Here is a 17489-nt window from a genome sequence, read left to right as displayed (position 1 = left end):
TTTGAATAATAAAATCATTATTTCTCCTTATCTGAAGATTATAACAAAAAACACTCTCAAAACTGATTTTATCATTTAAAAGTACCTGTAGGCTGAAGAGATGGGTCAAATGGCTGGAGCACATGTTTCCATTCAGAACTGTTTATTTTGTTCCTGACACCACATGGTCCCCCCAAGTACCTCTTAAGAGTGATCCGCCCTGCAACTCTCAGAGTTGCCCCTGCCTGAGCACCACTGGTAGTGGCCCCACAATGAAACCTTTAAATTATCCTCACGATTTTGTTTGCAATTTGCTTGTAGATTTTAGAATAAATGCGGTAATAACTGCATGGGATATGAATACCCAGAGGATTTCAAAACAATGTCCCAGAACATTAGCATCTGTATCCCCTGGGAACTTGGTAGAAATGAAAAGTCAGCGAGCTGACCTCAAGCCTACTGAATAAGGAATATGTATAACAGACCCCAAGATCTGTGTTTCAACAAGACCCTCGAGGTGGTTCTGACACGGGTAGAAAATTGAAAATCTCTAGAAAATGGTAATGGGCTCTAAATTCAGAAAACTAAATGACTGGGGCTAGGGAGACAGCTCAGTGCACGGGACCACATGCTTTGCATGGAGGAGACTTGGGTTCTGAGCATCAACAGGTGTGATGGAAACCGAAACCAAACTAAACAGTGGTGGAGGGTTATATGTACTTTGGTGGTGGTGGTGATAATGGTGTTAAGTAACTTTGTACATCAGTACTTTAAAATCTAACACTACTGTAAACATATTTCCTAAATTGCATTTTTTAATGGATGGAGCAATATTTCTAAGGATAAAGTGTCTTGTCTTGCATTGTACAGAACAAGAAGTAAGCCCTGGGCGCTGCTGGGTATGGAGCAAAACAAAAAAACACCAAAAATCTAAATGACTAAAACCTGTAAATTGATTTAATGTAGCTTTGTGCAAAAGCTGTGTTTTGCATTTTCTGCTACAAAGTACAAAATCTGTACAAAGTAGAACATGCAACATTATTTTGTTTCTATTTTAGTTGGGGCCACACCCAGCAGTGCTCAGAGCTTACTCCTGGCTCCGCTCTCAGGGATCACTGCTGTTGGGGCTCAGGGAACTATATATGGGGTGCAGAGGATGGAACTTGGGTCAGCTTTGTGCATGACAAACACTCTACCACTTTGTTCTCTCTCCAGCTCCTCAGCCCTGTTTTGTCTTTTTAGGAGTATGATAGTAATTCTATATTACCTACAATCACAGTTTCAGTAAACTTGCCCATTTTTATAATTCCCTTCGGGTCACACCCAGAAGTGCTCAGGGTTTACACCTGGCTCTACACTCAGGGTGCTCAGGGGAACATAAGGATGCTAGGGATTGAACCAGGGTCAACTGCATGCAAGGCAAATGCCCTACCTGCTATACTATCGCTCCAACCCCATTTTTTAACAGTGCTTTTCCTTTATTTGTGGTTTGTAGTTTGGTGGTATTGGGATTTAACTCAGTTCCTCACGCATGCAGGACGTGCTCTATCAGTGGTGGAAGCAAATTGCAGGCACGGCGCTTAGGACCTCTCTGTCCCCCTTAGACTATTGCTCTTTGAAGGGTTTGTGGGGATTTTTTATAAATGTTTAAAATTTTTTTTTAATTTTTTAATTTTATTTTTTTCATTATTATTATTTTATTTTATGCTTTTTAATTGAGTCACCGTGAGAACAGTTACAGGGCTTTCAGGGTCAAGTCTCAGTCATACAATGATCAAACACCCATCCCTTCACTAGTGCACATGATCCACCACCAAGAACAACAGCAGACCCCCCCTCCCTCTCCCCCTCTGCCTGTGTGGCAGATGATTTTCACTTTTCTCTCTCATTACTTTGATATCATTCAGTTTTTGACAGAAAACTCACTATCATTATTTGGAGTTTTCCCCCCAGCAGTCAGACCTGTCGGAATGGCATCATTAGATCATATGTTTTCTATTGTTGATAACAAAGAGCATATGATGTTGCACGGTTGTGAAGGCGGCCTCCCAGTTTTGGGATTCTGGTATTAAGTCCAGAGGTATTTCTGCCAACAGCCGCTGCATTCCGAGACTGATTTGTGTGGCGCTGGGATCATGACTGTTCAGGAGCGGGGGAGCTGTTCGTGGGCGGCCGCTTGGGTCTCTGGGTAGGAAGGAGGGCCGGTTCTGCCCCCCAGCCCCATCTCGAGATTCCCCATGCAACCCATCACTGCAAGCTCCTGTTCAATTGGCTCTAAACAGTGGCAGTCGCCATGCTGCCGAAAGGCCAACCCCACACTTTTATCCTTTCCTGATTCTGCTTTCAACAAACTTTTTTGCATATAGCACTATGAACTATGTGTAAGGCTCAATTTTCAGTCCTTTCACTTCTAAGTTCCCTTTAGCATTACATTGCTCATTGCCATTCACAATCAAGAAATCAAAGAGTTAAGTGTTTGGAGACGCTTGGCACTAAGTCCTAGTGCCAATAGCAACTAGTTGAAATTGCATAGGACAGACCTGCAAGAAAGAGCTTAAGCTTCAGCGAAATGTAAGTAGTTACTCTACATTGATAAAAATTTGAGTTGCAAGGGGACAGCATCTCTAGCAGTTCTAAATTATTTTTTAATCTCATATCATACTCAGGATGCCTTAAGGGCGACTTGGCGTAACTTGGTTCACCATTGATCAGGCCCAGCAGTGCTAGGGGCTGAGAGGGTCTCCTCTGGTGCTCAGAAATGGAATTGTATAATGCTATAGAATATAGTGGGTAGGACACTTGCCTTGCACTCGGTCAACCCGGGTTTGATCTCCAGCACTGCATATGTTTCACCTAGCACATTAGGAGTGATCCCTGATCACAGCCAGACGTGGGCAAAAAAAATGGATGTATCTGAAGACCCTCAGCTTTCTGTAAGTCTACACTAACAGGTGTGTATTGGTCTCCTACCCCAAATAAAAAGAATCTTGAGAAAGTTAAAGCTAGATGAATGTCACTGGATATAGTTTTATTTTACCTAAACCACTAATTTGTTTGTGAAACTCAAATAACTTAGCATTTTCAGTTATATAGATTTATTCTGCGCTGATTTATTCCAATTTTATTCCATTTAATTTGAGCTTTCCAAGCTTATATGTGCACCAGAATTAATGGCAACAACTTGAGACATATTTAACATGGGTCTCTACTGGTTACCTTTAGGTTTATGAATACTAGAAAAATAGTCGTTGAAATGAACAAGAAAAAATAATCCACAAGTAACTAAACGTTGTCATTTCCCTCTTTGAAAACTCCCAGATTTAAATTTTCAACCAAAGAGCCAGGGAGATGAAGAGCCAATGTACAAGTTTTGCATGTCGGAGGCCCAGGTTAGATTCTTGGCACTGCATGGTTCCCCCAAGCACTACCAGGAGTAACCTCCCGATGTGGAGCCAGAAGCAGCTTCTGAGCACTGACATGTATGGCCCACCCAAATAACAAAGAGCCAAACAAAATAAATTTGCAACAACAACAATGAAAGGACTATGAGACTCAGAGATGTAATTGTGATAGAGCATTTGCTTTGCATATATGAAAGCCTGGTTTCAATTCCCAGCACTACATAGTAACAACAACAACTGGGACTAGAGAGATTGCATAAGGGTTAAGGTGCTTACCATGCAAGCATGTGTGCAGCCAACCAAGTTTAGTCCCTAGTACCATGTATGGTCGCCCAAAAAAATGCATAAGGTCTCCTGAGCACACCCAAAAGTGATCTCTGAGCACAGGACGAGGAGTAAGCTCTATACACTGCTGGGTGTAACCCCCCAGATCAAGTAATAACAATATTATATAATTAAGGCAATAATATTTAAGTACTGATCTTGTTTAGAAACTTAATTCTTGTTGCAATAAATTTTGCTATTCAAAAATAGAATTTACATGCAGAATTATATATGTTTGTTACATAAACTAGTTTTAAGGGCTATTTTTTCATTAAGTATGTGTTGTTTCTTTACCTTTATTCTGTTACTAGGTATTAAGGAGGTCTTTTCAATTCCATTAATTTATAAAGGGCTTTAATTTTTGGCTATGGCATAAAATGTATTTTCTCATTAAATACTGGAATTTTCTTTGGCAGTATTAAGCTCTGCTTTTGCCAGATTGCTGGCAATAGTATTGAGGAAAGAGAGGAAAGAGAGAGTACATGAGCATGTTCAAGGGTCCTTACTGCTGTTTCAGAGGAACCTTAATTCTCTCCCCCATAAAATTAAACTGAAGTCATACAAAACTTAAAAATCTATTTTTGGGGGTCTGGAGAGATAGTACAGTGGGTAGAGCACTTGCCTTGCACACACCCGACCCAGTCTTGAAATCTGGCATCCCAATTGGTCCCCTGAACACCTCTAGGAATAGTTTTGGTGTGCAGAGCTAGTAGTAACCCCTAAGCAATGCTGAGTGTGGCCCCAAAACAAAACAAAACAAAACAAAAACCTTATTTTTTCAAGGGTCTATGGATCTAGCTCAGTAGTAAAAGCATAGAAGAGCTGGGTTCATATGTCAGAGAGTTAGTACAGGGGTTAGGGCACTTGCCTTGCCCACAGCTGACACCAATTGGATCCCCAATACAGCATATGGTTGCCCAAGCACAACCAAGAGTGATCTCTGAGCACAGAGCAAGGATTAAACCCTGATAACTGGTACATGTGACCCAACCCCTCTGAGTCTCCCCCACCAATAAAGGCCTGTTTCAATCCTTGTACCAAAAATATGTTTTTCATTAAACAAACATTGTATGAGAATTTCTTAGTAAAAGTTTAACAAAAGCTGGTGTTAATAAATAAGAGAATGACCTAACTCATCTGGAAAAACCTGTTTTTCTTTCAACTACATTTTTGTTTGTTATTTGATTATAAAGAATGTACTCTGCTGCACTTAAACCTTTCTTGGTTTTCTATTTTTTGGAGGGGTCACACCCTGCAATGCTCAGGGATTACTCCTGGCTCTGGACTTAGGAATTATCACTGGTGGTGCTCAGGGGATTATATGGGATGCCGGGAACTGATCCCGGGGTTAACCTTATGGTAGGCACATGCCCTATCTCCTGTACTATCACTCTGGCCCTCTTGATTTTCTACTGCAAACTTCAATTATGTTCTATTTTTAGATGTATCACTGTCACTGTATCACTGTCATCCCGTTGTTCATCTATTTGCTCGAGCGCGCACCAGTAACGTCTCCATTGTGAGACTCGTTGTTACTGTTTTTGGCATATCGAATATGCCACGGGTAGCTTGCCAGGCTCTGCCGTGCGGGTGGGATACCCTCGGTAACTTGCCGGGCTCTCCGAGAGGGACGGAGGAATCTACTACAGAGGATTGTTATAAGAATCATATGAATAAGTAGTAGAGCTTCAAAAAGGATAAACCCAATATAAAACCAAAAAAAATATTTCTCTAATTTGAGTTTACTAGTCAAATTAAGGGTTATTTTCATTCAAAACAAAGCAATTGTGGATGAGTATCTGATTAATGAGTGATGCAAATGATGAAACTCGTTTATACAGTTTCTCTGCATTTCCAGGATTACTAAAAACCATTACCTAGGGGGCCAGAGAATTAGTACCGGGGTTTAAGTGCTTGCCTTGCATCCTTCCTCACGCCAGTTTGAATACCTCATACCACAGAGCCAGGAATAGCCCTTGAACACCACAGGTTTTGGCCCCAAAACAAACAAAAAGGTTTACACATATTGTCTATCTGCCTTCCACTATCAGCAAGATTACTCATTGTGTTTAAATTGGAAGTATAAAAAGGGATCAAAAAAAGGACAATGGTGCGAGATAATTGGCAAAATCTTTGCTATACACAGTTGTGAAAATTGTGTTCATAAACCCTGTCATTCAAGTTGCTATCAAATAGATTTTCTTGGGCAGTTAGGTCAGCTCTATTTTCTGACAAGTGAAAATAAGAATATATTAAACAGATCAATTTAAGCACAATAAAATAATTGGTATGAAACGCTTTCAGTATGCCTTTATGTTTCTCATTCATTATAGTCCTAACATCTCTGTAATTTACAGCTGAGGAACCCCAGACGTAGAGGTTATGTGACTCACCTATATCACGTGGTGAATCACCACTAAAGCTATTCTTATAGGCAATGAAAATGTTTCTAGCTAATTTTTGTCATGAATTAGCTAAATTGGCTGCCTCACTGTCTGAACTTAAGTGTATGTATGTCAAAATCCAGGCTCGCTCTTCAGATGACAAGACCTGGCTAGCCAAATGATACTAAACTACAAAACCATACAGAAGTAATAGGCATATATGGTCCTTAGCATGTCTACTAAACTAGAATTGAAACAGTAAGTCTGACAAACTGAAGCGCCAAGCCATGTTTCTAATCTCAAGAATTTTGAAACTAGAGTGGTCAGAGAGGGAGCTCAATGAGCTGAGTGCATGCTTGGCATGCGGAAGGTGCAGCACTGCATCGGGCCCCAGAACACAGCTGGCATCAACACAGTTCTGGAGCCCAGTGCTGGAAGTAGTCCCCAAACACTGCCAACTGTGGTCCCAAAGCAAAATAAAAACCAATCCAGGAATGCAAATCCTATATTTCCAGCCCACACCTTGGAAGAATAAGAACCCTAATCATTGTATTCCCAGGGATTCACCAGCTATCTTGTCCATTAATAAGCACTGAGTTACATTTTGGATGTGTAAGTGAAGGAAGAAAGAAAGACAGGCAGGCAGGCACTAATTAATTAACAAGATAGAAAAATATCATCCAAAAAGTTATGTATTGAGGGCTAGGGAGATCCACGGCCCCCTGAGCACGGCAGAGAATGGCTTGCTGAGCACCACCTGGTGTTATTACTCTCCACCCCAAAAAGTTGTTAATTAACAAATATGATTTGGAAAAAGATACTGATCTGCTACAAGTTTCATCATTTTGTTTTGGTTTGCTTTGGTTTTACTTTGGTTTGATTCTTTTAGGCCCTACTGAGCAGTGCTCTGTGCTCCGGGATAGCTCCTGGAAGTGCTCAGGAAACCATGCAGAACTGGGGATAGAACCCAGGCTCCTCAATGCAAACAAAGCATGTGTTCAGACTATTGATTTATCTCTCAGGCTCTTGTTTTTTACTTTTTGTAGAAGCATCCCCAGGCAGTGCTCAGGGCCATCAGTGCTATACCCAGTGGTAGTATGGATGCTACAAATTTCATTCTTTTTAAAAAATCAATCAAGGGGCCGGAGTGATAGCACAGCGGGTAGGGCATTTGCCTTGCATGCGGCCGACCGGGGTTCAATCCCCGGCATCCCATATGGTCCCCCAAGCACCGCCAGGAGTAATTCCTGAGTGCAAAGCCAGGAGTAACCCCTGAGCATCGCTGGGTGTGACCCAAAAAGCAAAAAATAAAATAAAATAAAAAATCAATCAAGATAGTCTTTATTAAATAAAAACTTACTTAGAAAGATGTGAGGGGGAGAGAAAGAGAAGAAATGTGTGGTCAAGAGAGAACATGGCATGAAGAACAAACAAGAAAGTAAGCAAGCAAAGAGAGACACGGAAAGATGTGCTAAAGGGAGAAGACAGGCTTAAAGGAGCAAACCTCATTAATGTTCTTATGAATGACCATTAAATACCTACTATGTGCCTTGCTCTGTGCTATATGTTAGGGAATACTATCATCACAATGCTGAAGAGTAACAGGAACTAGATGTATTTGATCTGTTTAGGGGAGGGATTTTTGTTTGGTTGATTTTTGTTTGGTTTTGGTACCACACCCGGCAATGCTTAGGAAATACTGTCTCTGCACACAGGGATCAGTCCTGGAGGGCCTTGGGGGACCAGATGGAATTGAGGAGTCAAACCTGGTGGGCCACAAGCAAGGCAGGTGTCCTACGTGCTGTACTATGACCTTATGCTGTACTATAACCCTTAGAGAACGTTTTATTAAAATGGAAGCCCTTGAAGTAGTCAAAGAAGTAGAAGGGAGTTCTGGCTAGGAAATCATGTATATTTGAGTTTGATTTCTTAATCAAACTCAAGAAAGTAAGGCACATCTGAAAAACAAAAACTAGGTCGTGAAAGACAGAGAAAGACAGACAGAGACAGAGAGAAGAAGAAAAGTGCCTGCCGTAAAGGCAGGCAGGCGGGAGGGGGGTGTTGGGGGCAGGCAGGGGCGTGATGGGAGGGAACCTGGGGACACTGGTGCCGAGAAATGTACACTGGTGGAGGGATGGGTGTTGGAATACTATATGACTGAAACGCAATCATGAACAGCTTTGTAAGGGTCTATCTCACAGTGATTCAATAAAAAAGTTAATAAAATAAATAAATAAATAAAAACCAAGGTCTTGAATGAGAGGTGAAAAGATGTTTTTGAGACTCCTCAAGGGCTCTTTATGTATACTCTTCTCCTTTTGGTACATAGGATAAATTTGGTCATTCCTCCTACAGATTAGAAAAGTTAAGCTTATACACTATGTCTGAATTTCTGAGCAGTAACTAGTGAGTGATTATTTTAAAGTAGGTTTTGTGAAATATGTTGGGAGTAAGGAAAGGATGTTAATTCACTAGGCAACAATCACCTGTTCTAAGTTTCTGCCATGGCTGAGTGGAATATACAAATCTCACAAAGGTTCCTTTTTATTTGAAATATATATTCATATTATGCCACCTTGTTTAGTGAACTTAATGAACCCTTGTTTCACTTCATTGTTGGCCTCCATCAATGTCTCTTAATCCTATTAATTCAAACCAACAGTGTGTATTCAGTGCTTGCAGTGTACTCAGAAATTCAGGGAAGTAGTGATATAATAAGACTCAGGCTGGGCCCTCCTGTAGTGCCTTTTTAGCAGAAAAAGCTTTACATTCATCATTCACAAAGTACTCCCCATTCCAAACATAATATAAGGGTCACTGTGTTAACTCAAAATTCAAAAGAACTAAAGAGTATAAATATAATGTGATACGGTGCTAGATTTATGGTATCAACTGTCATTATTATAGGAACAGAGAAGGACAAATGAGGGTGTAAACAATAACTGCAGTAGGTTTCCTGAAAGTTCTGTGACCAGAGGATCTGAAATTGTTGAAGGCCATTCCAGAGATTAAAGATTTAGTCTTTATGATCGTACACATTTGCTATTGTTTTGTTTTCTTTTCTTTTTTAAAAAAACTTATTGAATCATTGTGAGATAGTTAATAGCTTTCATGTTTGTGTTACAATCACCCATCCCTCCACCAGTGCACATTCCTCACCACCAATATCCCAGGTATACCCCCCCTTTCCCACCCTCCCCCTGTCTGCATGGCAGACAATATACCCTATACTCTCTCTCTCTCATTTTGGGAATTATGGCTTGCAACACAGACACTGAGAGGTCATCATGTTTGGTCCATTATTTACTTTCGGCACGCATCTCCCATCCCGACTGATTTCTCCAGCCATCATTTTCTTAGTGATCTCTTCTCTATTCCATCAGCCTTCTCCCCTTCGCTCATGAAGCAGACTTCCAGCTATGGGGCAATTGTTTTATTTTCTATCCAAAGTTAATGATGGAAGACAAATAGATCTATTTGGGCTATTGTGCTGTGTTTTGTGCTGTATATTGTGAAGTATATTCTGGCATGTGTCTTGAATAATATTTTAATATATATCCATACACATTCCATTGAGTTATAACTCTCAGGACAGCATTCCATCTTAAAAGGAATCCAGATACTCATGCTTCCAAACAAATAAAAAATAGAAACCAAATTTCAAAGTACTACTCAAGTGTTCACTCTTCATTGAAAATGGCCATTGAGTTCAAATGACAAATCTGCAAAAGCAGCAACTCTGCTGGTGACTCATAGTAATCTTTCTGTCTCAGTTTCTTCATCTATCTGCAGGGAATAATGGTCTCACCAAAGTGTCATGAAAAATAATTAAAGTTGGTAATATGCTTTGAGATTCATGGATGAACCATGCTTTCAAAGTGTGTAATTACATACTGCAGCGAGTCTCTCAGACTGGCTTCCCTTACTCCCTCTTTAATAGGTATTCAAAATGACAGCTCAAATAGTTTTTCCTTGTTCTCGAGTTACTACTACATTATTTAGCCACGGATACCAGTTGCCTTTGAAATAATATGCAGCCCACAGTGGTAGTAAAGACCACTAATCTTTTGGCTTTAGGATTCTTCAAGTCTTTCCTTTGGGAGAGCTTAGTTTTCCAGAGCAATTTACTTCTATTTCTCAATGATTCTTCTTCAGCTGAGTCCTTTTTTATATAAGATTCTCAAAATATTGTAAAAAGTTCATCTAAATGATTTCACTGAAATCTAACAGGAGGTCCTGCTTTGCCCAATACTTGGTAATTTCTTCTTTGCTGTAGTTACACTTCTTACCTGCTTCTTTCTTCAATCATTTTATTTTCATTTATTTGGTTATTTATGTATTTATGTATTTATATGTTTTCTTTGGAGGGCCATAACCGGTGATGTTTTGGGCTTCCTCATGACTTTTCACTTAGGGATCATTCTGGCATGGTTCAGGAAACAAAAGGGGTGCCTGAATTGAACCCAGGTCAGTCATGTACAAGGTGAACACCCGACCCATTGGCTATACTATTGTTCCAGTCCATATTTAGTAATTTTTATATTTAAAACAATCATCTATTTAAGAGATGGAAGAGGTGAGCAAACGAAGCTAGCACCTAGCTGGCAAAAAATTTCAGTTTTTTTAATATAAGGTAGAAGAAGGTAGAAAAGACAGTCCCACAACTGCAGGGAGTGGGAGATCCAAGGGGAAAACACCCCTCATTTTTATTGGTCAGTTGAAAACACACAGTATCTAATTTTTTAAAATGATTACATGGCAGGAAAAGAGAGGAAAGAACAAATGTTGAGTTGATGGAACCCCCACCCCAACTCCATCACCACTTGTAAAGGGAGCTGGGATTGGCCAAGCAGAAAACAAGAGGGGAGAGGTCAGCAAGATGTTATAACAACATCCAAATCTAAGTACTATGAGGAAATTTAGGGCAACAAAACCAATAGAGAAAACAAGAATAGGATGATCCCCTAAACCACAAGTCTTACCACAAACTTCTTTTGCCATTTGGCCATTTGAGAGAAGCAAGAGAGTGTCATTGTCTTTCTCGTCACTGAAAAAAAAAAACATTGTCGAGATTACACAATTGTTACACCTTGACTCCATAGTGATATCTTTATGTTCAAAGAAAAGTGCATCTTTTCTGAACATGTGAGTCCATGATGGACTATGAAATGGAATATGAGTATTAAAAAAAAACCACTTTATTTTTTCTGGGGCAGTGAGTCACACCTGGGAGTGCACAGGGATTACTCCTGGCTGTGTGCTTACTCTTGGTTCTGTGCTCAGAGATCACTCCTGGCACTACTCAATGGACCTGGCCAGGGTTGATCACATGCAAGTCAAGTACCTTAACCTCTGTACAATCTCTCCAGCTCAATAAAACTTGTTTAGAACTATGTTTTAAAGCTGCTACTTACTGGGGCTGGAGTGATAGTACAACAGGTAGAGTGCTTGCCTTTCACTAGCTCACCTAGGTTTAATTCTTGGTGCCCCAGACAGTCTCCCAGGCTCACCAGGAGTGATCCCTGTGTGCAGAGCCAAGAATAAGTCCTGAGCACTGCCAGGTGTGGCCCCCAAACAAACCAAAAATCTGTCATTTTTCTATGTGTGTGACAAATGTAATATGTGAATCTTGTTTGTTAGTTTGTTGGCTTTTGAGGTCAAATCTGAACATGCTCAGGGGTTACATGTGGCTCTTCACTCAAGAATCACTCTGGCAGTGCTCAGGGGACCATATGGGATGCGGTACACCGAACCCAGATCATCCACATGCAAGGCAAATGCCCTACCTGCTGTACTATTGCTCCAGCCCCAAAGTATATTAATCTTGATCAAAAGCTCTTTTACACTCTCTACCCCAACTCCAGAGTACTACCTGGGTGATGCAGGAGGGTGTCTTTTTATCCCTCTTTCTTCACTTCCTTCTGTTGGCATTGTTATGGTGACTGGAGATCCCACATTCTTTCTTGGCTGTGGTGCTTGCTGGGGGTTGCACAGCAAGTTACAGTGCTTGCACTAATGCTCACAGGAGAGTTGCCCTTTTGGTTGTAGAGTTTGACCACATCCTGGTTCTAGTTCTCCACAGGGCTCATTGAAATACTCACACACAATGTTCTCTGGAGCTTGACTGCTGCTGGAAATCTCAGAGCAGACACAAACATCAGGGCTGCCCCGATCTCACACTGTGCATAGAGCAGTGCTGGGGATCAAACTGACAATCATATGCTTGTAAGGCAAGCCAATTGAGTCACTGAGTCATCTCCCCCAGCATCTATGATTTTCCCTCATAGAAATCATGCTTTGAAGTAGTGTCCATTGCAGAAGGAATTCAGTTACCATCTCAAAGCTGAACTTTAGGGGAATATCTAGAGCATAGGTTCATTTTGTTCTTTTATACTGTGAAATATTTACCATCAATTGGAATAAAGAAAAGAGGGCTTTATCCTTCTTGAAATACGGTAGCACTGCATATATTTCTCACTCTAAGTGCAGAAAACTTTTGAATAGTGTCTATTTATATAACACTTTAGAAATGACACTATAAGAAATGGAGGATAGATTAGTGGTTAACAAGCATTGGAAGGGCAGAGGGAGAACCATAAAAGGGCAATTCCAGACTCTTTGGGGGTGTGACAACTCCTCTGTACCTTTACTGTGGTGATGGATATATAATTCAACCCAGATGATTAAATATTATACAAATTAACACATGCACACATACTCGAGAATTAGTATAATTATAACTGTGGGACTCTGAAGCACAAGAGATAATATGGAGATTAAGCCATTTAATTTCCACGTGGCCAACCTTGGTTCAATCACTATTATGGTCTCCTGAACACTGCCAGGAGCGATTCTTGACACACCATCTGATGTGATCCAAAAATCAAAAACAAAAAAAACTGGGGAACTCTAAATAAGACCAATGGATTGTGGCTGGAGCAATATTACAGGAAGTAAGACACCTGACTTGCTATGCAGCCAACCCTGGCTCAAATCCCCAGCACTGACCACATATACTGTCTCTTAAATACCACCAGGAATGACCCGTCAGCCCAGAGACAGGAGTAACAGCGGAGGACTACCATGTGTGGTCAAACTCCCTTCCCCCACAAATACTAATGAATTATAAGTCAATAATCTGATTGTGATATAAAATTATACTTAGATGCAGAATGTTACTATTGGCAGAGACTAGACAAAATGTACCAGGCATGTCTGTATCATATATTTCTTACAACTGTACACAAGTATATAATTATTTCAATAGTAATATCAGGGGCTGGAGCGATAGCACAGCGGGTAGGGCGTTTGCCTTGCACGCGACCGACCCGGGTTCGATTCCCAGCATCCCATATGGTCCCCTGAGCACCGCCAGGGATAATTCCTGAGTGCAGAGCCAGGAGTAACCCCTGTGCAGAGCCAGGTGTGACCCAAAAAGCAAAAAAAAAAAAATCAATAGTAATATCAATAAAAATAAGTTAACCGGATTTTCCTAGAAGATATAGACTGTCCGTGGCAGACAAAAGAACAAAAAGCTGCACCCTGACAGATGAGCTGGTATCTGAGAACTGAGTGACCTAGAATAAAAATTTGAGAAATTACAGCCAAAGTGTTAGTACAGCAGGTAGGTCACCTGTCTCGCACAACATGGATTTGATCCTGGCATCCTATATGGTCCCCCAAGCACAGCCAGGAGTAATTCCTGAGTGCAGAGCCAGGAGTAAGTAACCCCTGAGCATCATTGGGTGTGCCCGCACAACAAAAAAAAAGAAAGAAAAACCCAACTTGATAACTTAAAATTAGAAAAGAAATAAAAGTCTTGATTTAAACCTTCCATGTGAAGTATTTAGGTTTATAAAATTGTTTTTTTAAATGCTGAAGTATGAGGTGGCCTAAATACAGCAGGTAGGGTACTTGCCAAGCACACAGTCTACTGAGATTCCGTTCCTGGAAACCCCCCCCCCCAATATAGGCCCTGCAAACTCACCAGGAGTAATTCCTGAGTATTGCATAACATTATAGTGCCAGGAGTAAGCCCTGAGCAAGCCAGATATGACCCAAAAACCAAATAAGAAAAAATGATAAAGTGTGAAAAATTTATTTAAAAATTTGTCCTAAGATAGTAACTTCAAAAATAAATAACTGAGGGACTGAAGTGTCAATACAGTGTGTAAGGCATTTGTCTTGCATACTGCTCATCCATGTTCAATCCTAGCACGTAGTCATCACAGATGACCCCCTAAGCCCTATGATTCCTGAGTGCAAAGTCAGGAGTAAACCCTAAGCACTGCTCAGTGTGGCTCCCAAACCAATCAATCAATAAGGGCTAGAAGCTTAACAGGTTGGAGCCATGCTTTGCATACGGGAGGCCTGAGTTTGATCCCTGTCAGTGCATAGTCCTCCCTGAACACCCTGAAGAAGCAATTCCTGAGCACTGTCAGGACTAACTCCTCCCTAATGCCTATGTAACTGTTTATTATAGAGATGCATTTTAATGAAGATGAGTGGGGAAATTGTGATATTTGGACAGAAATTTGCCTAATCCAAGGTACCATTACTGCAAAATGTCTGGTTCATATTTGCTCATATTTATTTCTTTTTGTTTTGTGTTGGGCCACACCTAGCAGTGCTCAGGATTTATTCCTGAATCAGTCCTGGTAAGGCTCAGGGGACTATATTGGATGTCAGTATCAACCCCAAATCGGTCGTTGTAAAGGCAAGCAACCTGTTTGCTGTCCTATCATTATAGCCCCATTCATATTTAATAATAAAAGATAAATTTTGGATTAGAGAAATAGTAGAGAGGTTAAGATGCCTGTCTTCCATGTGACCAACAGCAGTTCACTCCCAGAACCACATATGGCACCCTGAGCATTGTTGGGAGTTACCCCCCAATAAAAAGAAACATCAGACTATTAAATCCTTACACAGATAGCAAATGCTGTAGATAAGACTTTTTGTGGAAATGAATTCGTAGTCTAGGCCCTGACTATAGATTTGCACAAAAAAGTAGAAGTATAGAACCAAAGTGAGATGAAACAGAGTTTAGTTACAGTTATTGATAATCCCTGTTAGATGTCTACTACTCTAAGAGAATAGAAGTGGAAGAACCAGTTCTTCACATCTGATTAAGCATTAAAACCTTCTCCAATTAAAGTATTCTGTGTGAGTCAATAATGAGGTAATTCAGATAGAATCAAACCAACAACCACCTTGATTTAGAAGTGAAATAAGTTCCGGGTCAAAGTCAAATCTCTAGTGTCTGATTAGGATAATATACAAGAATGGGCGTGATTAAACAATAGTGATTAATGCAGATGCCTAAAGTCCAACTACTATGCATGTCTTCCGGGCAAATAACAGAACTATTTCAAACAACATCCTGGGGGCTGGAGAGATAGTCAGTGGGTAGGGCTTGCATGTAGATTACCAGAGTTCATTCCCCAGAACCCTATATGGTCCTCTTGAGCCCCACTAAAAGTGATCCCTGTGCGACTGGAGCGATAGCACAGTGGGTAGCACGTTTGCCTTGCACGCGGCCGACCTGGGTTTGATTCCCAGCATCCCATATGGTCCCCTGAGCACCGCCAGGAGTAATTCCTGAGTGCATGAGCCATGAGTAACCCCTGTACAACGCCAGGTGTGACTCAAAAAGCAAAAAAAAAAAAGTGATCCCCGAGAGCAGAACCAGGAATAGGCCCTGAGCATCGCTGGGTGTGACCCCAAGACAAACCAAAACAAACAAACAAAAAAAATCACTATACTGCAGGCTCAATGGAATATTTTTCACCTCTATAAATACTTGAAGGGTATGATCTAGGCAAGAAGGAAAATAATTTTCTGGAGGCAGTGTTAGAGGTCTCAGCACCAGCAGGGACTAGCAGAGAGCCATAATTTAACAAGAGATCAAGAGAACCACATTGGGCAAAACATGTGAGAAAAAAGAGGACTGGTTTCCTAAAGGTTTTCACAGACATGTGGACAAAGTAGAACTATCAAAGTTTCCCGAATTTATCTGCGTATCTCCTCCTTTACTGTAAAAAAAAAACACTAGTTGGGGCCAGAATACAGTGGGTCAGGAGCATACCTTTCATGTCTATCTGGGTTCATTCCCTGGCATCCCATATGGTCCCCCAAGTACTACCAGGAAAGATTTCCTGCGTGTAGAATCAGCAGTAACTTCTGAGTACTGCTGGGTGTGGCCCCAAAATAACAACAACATAAATCACTCAGTGCTTCCCCACACACATACACCAAAATCTACCTTCTTTTTGTATTTTTGTAAACACTCTTAGGATCTAGATCCTGAGAACAAGTATTAGTAGGGCAATATTGAGTAGAGGGAATTAAAGAAAACTTTTAGGGTTGGCCTGTTAGGGCCACACCCTGCAGTGTTCAAGGACTGTTCCAGGTTCTGTACCCAGAAGTGACCCCTGATGGTGCTGGGGGACCATTTGTGGTGCAAAAGATTGAACCAGTGTTAGGTCCATGCAAGGCAAGTGTCTTAATCCTGTACTATCATTCTGGTCCCTGAAAAAAGTAATTTTATTGAAAGCAAAAATGTGAAAAGAGAGCAATCTTTCTGTGTCTTTTTCTTTCTTTCTGACTCATTTCACTCAACATGATACTTTCCATGTTGTCCACTTATATGCAAATTTCATGACTTCCTGCTTTCTAAGAGCTGCATAGTATTCCATTGTGTAGATGTACCAAAGTTTTTTAGCCAGTTGGATATTAAGTAATGATTGTATCATGTGAGCATTTACACCTTAGTCTTGACTATAGAACAAAGCACTAGGATTTCTCTATTGACATGAAGCTAACTTTAGGGTCGAGGTATGGCAATGTAGTGTCTGCCAATTTCTTGCTTATTTTTTAAATAAATCATATAACAGAATTAAATAATTTTTTTTCACTAAAAATGTGAAAAGAGAGAACAGAGAGATAGTACAGGGGTTAAGGTACTTGCTTTTCATGGGCCAACCCTGACCCCCAGCACTGCCTATAGCTCCGTGAACACCATCAAGAATGATCTCTCAGTTCAGAGCCCATAGTAAATCCCGAGCATAGCAGGGTGTGGGGCCGGGTCAGAAGCCATTAGGGAATAGAAGCAGTAAACCTCATGCCTAGCATGGGTTTGAACCCAACCCCCAGCATTGCAGAGAAAAAACTTAAGAAGAGATCCAGATCCCAATACTACAAGTATTAGCACAGTATTAGCAATTGGTTTTAAACTGTCTGAAAAATACATAATCAGAAAAAATGTATAAGATATAGATATTGGTCCTAATATAATATTGGTCCTAATATTGCTTTGGGTTTTTTTGGAGGGGAGAGTGTGGACCACATTAGGCGATACTCAGGGGGATACTCAGGGGTTACTCCTGGCTCTGCACTCAGG

The sequence above is a fragment of the Sorex araneus genome, chromosome X (genome assembly GCF_027595985.1).
Source record: "Sorex araneus isolate mSorAra2 chromosome X, mSorAra2.pri, whole genome shotgun sequence".
NCBI classification, from domain to species: domain Eukaryota; kingdom Metazoa; phylum Chordata; class Mammalia; order Eulipotyphla; family Soricidae; genus Sorex; species Sorex araneus.
Note: the sequence above shows the minus strand (reverse complement) of the source record.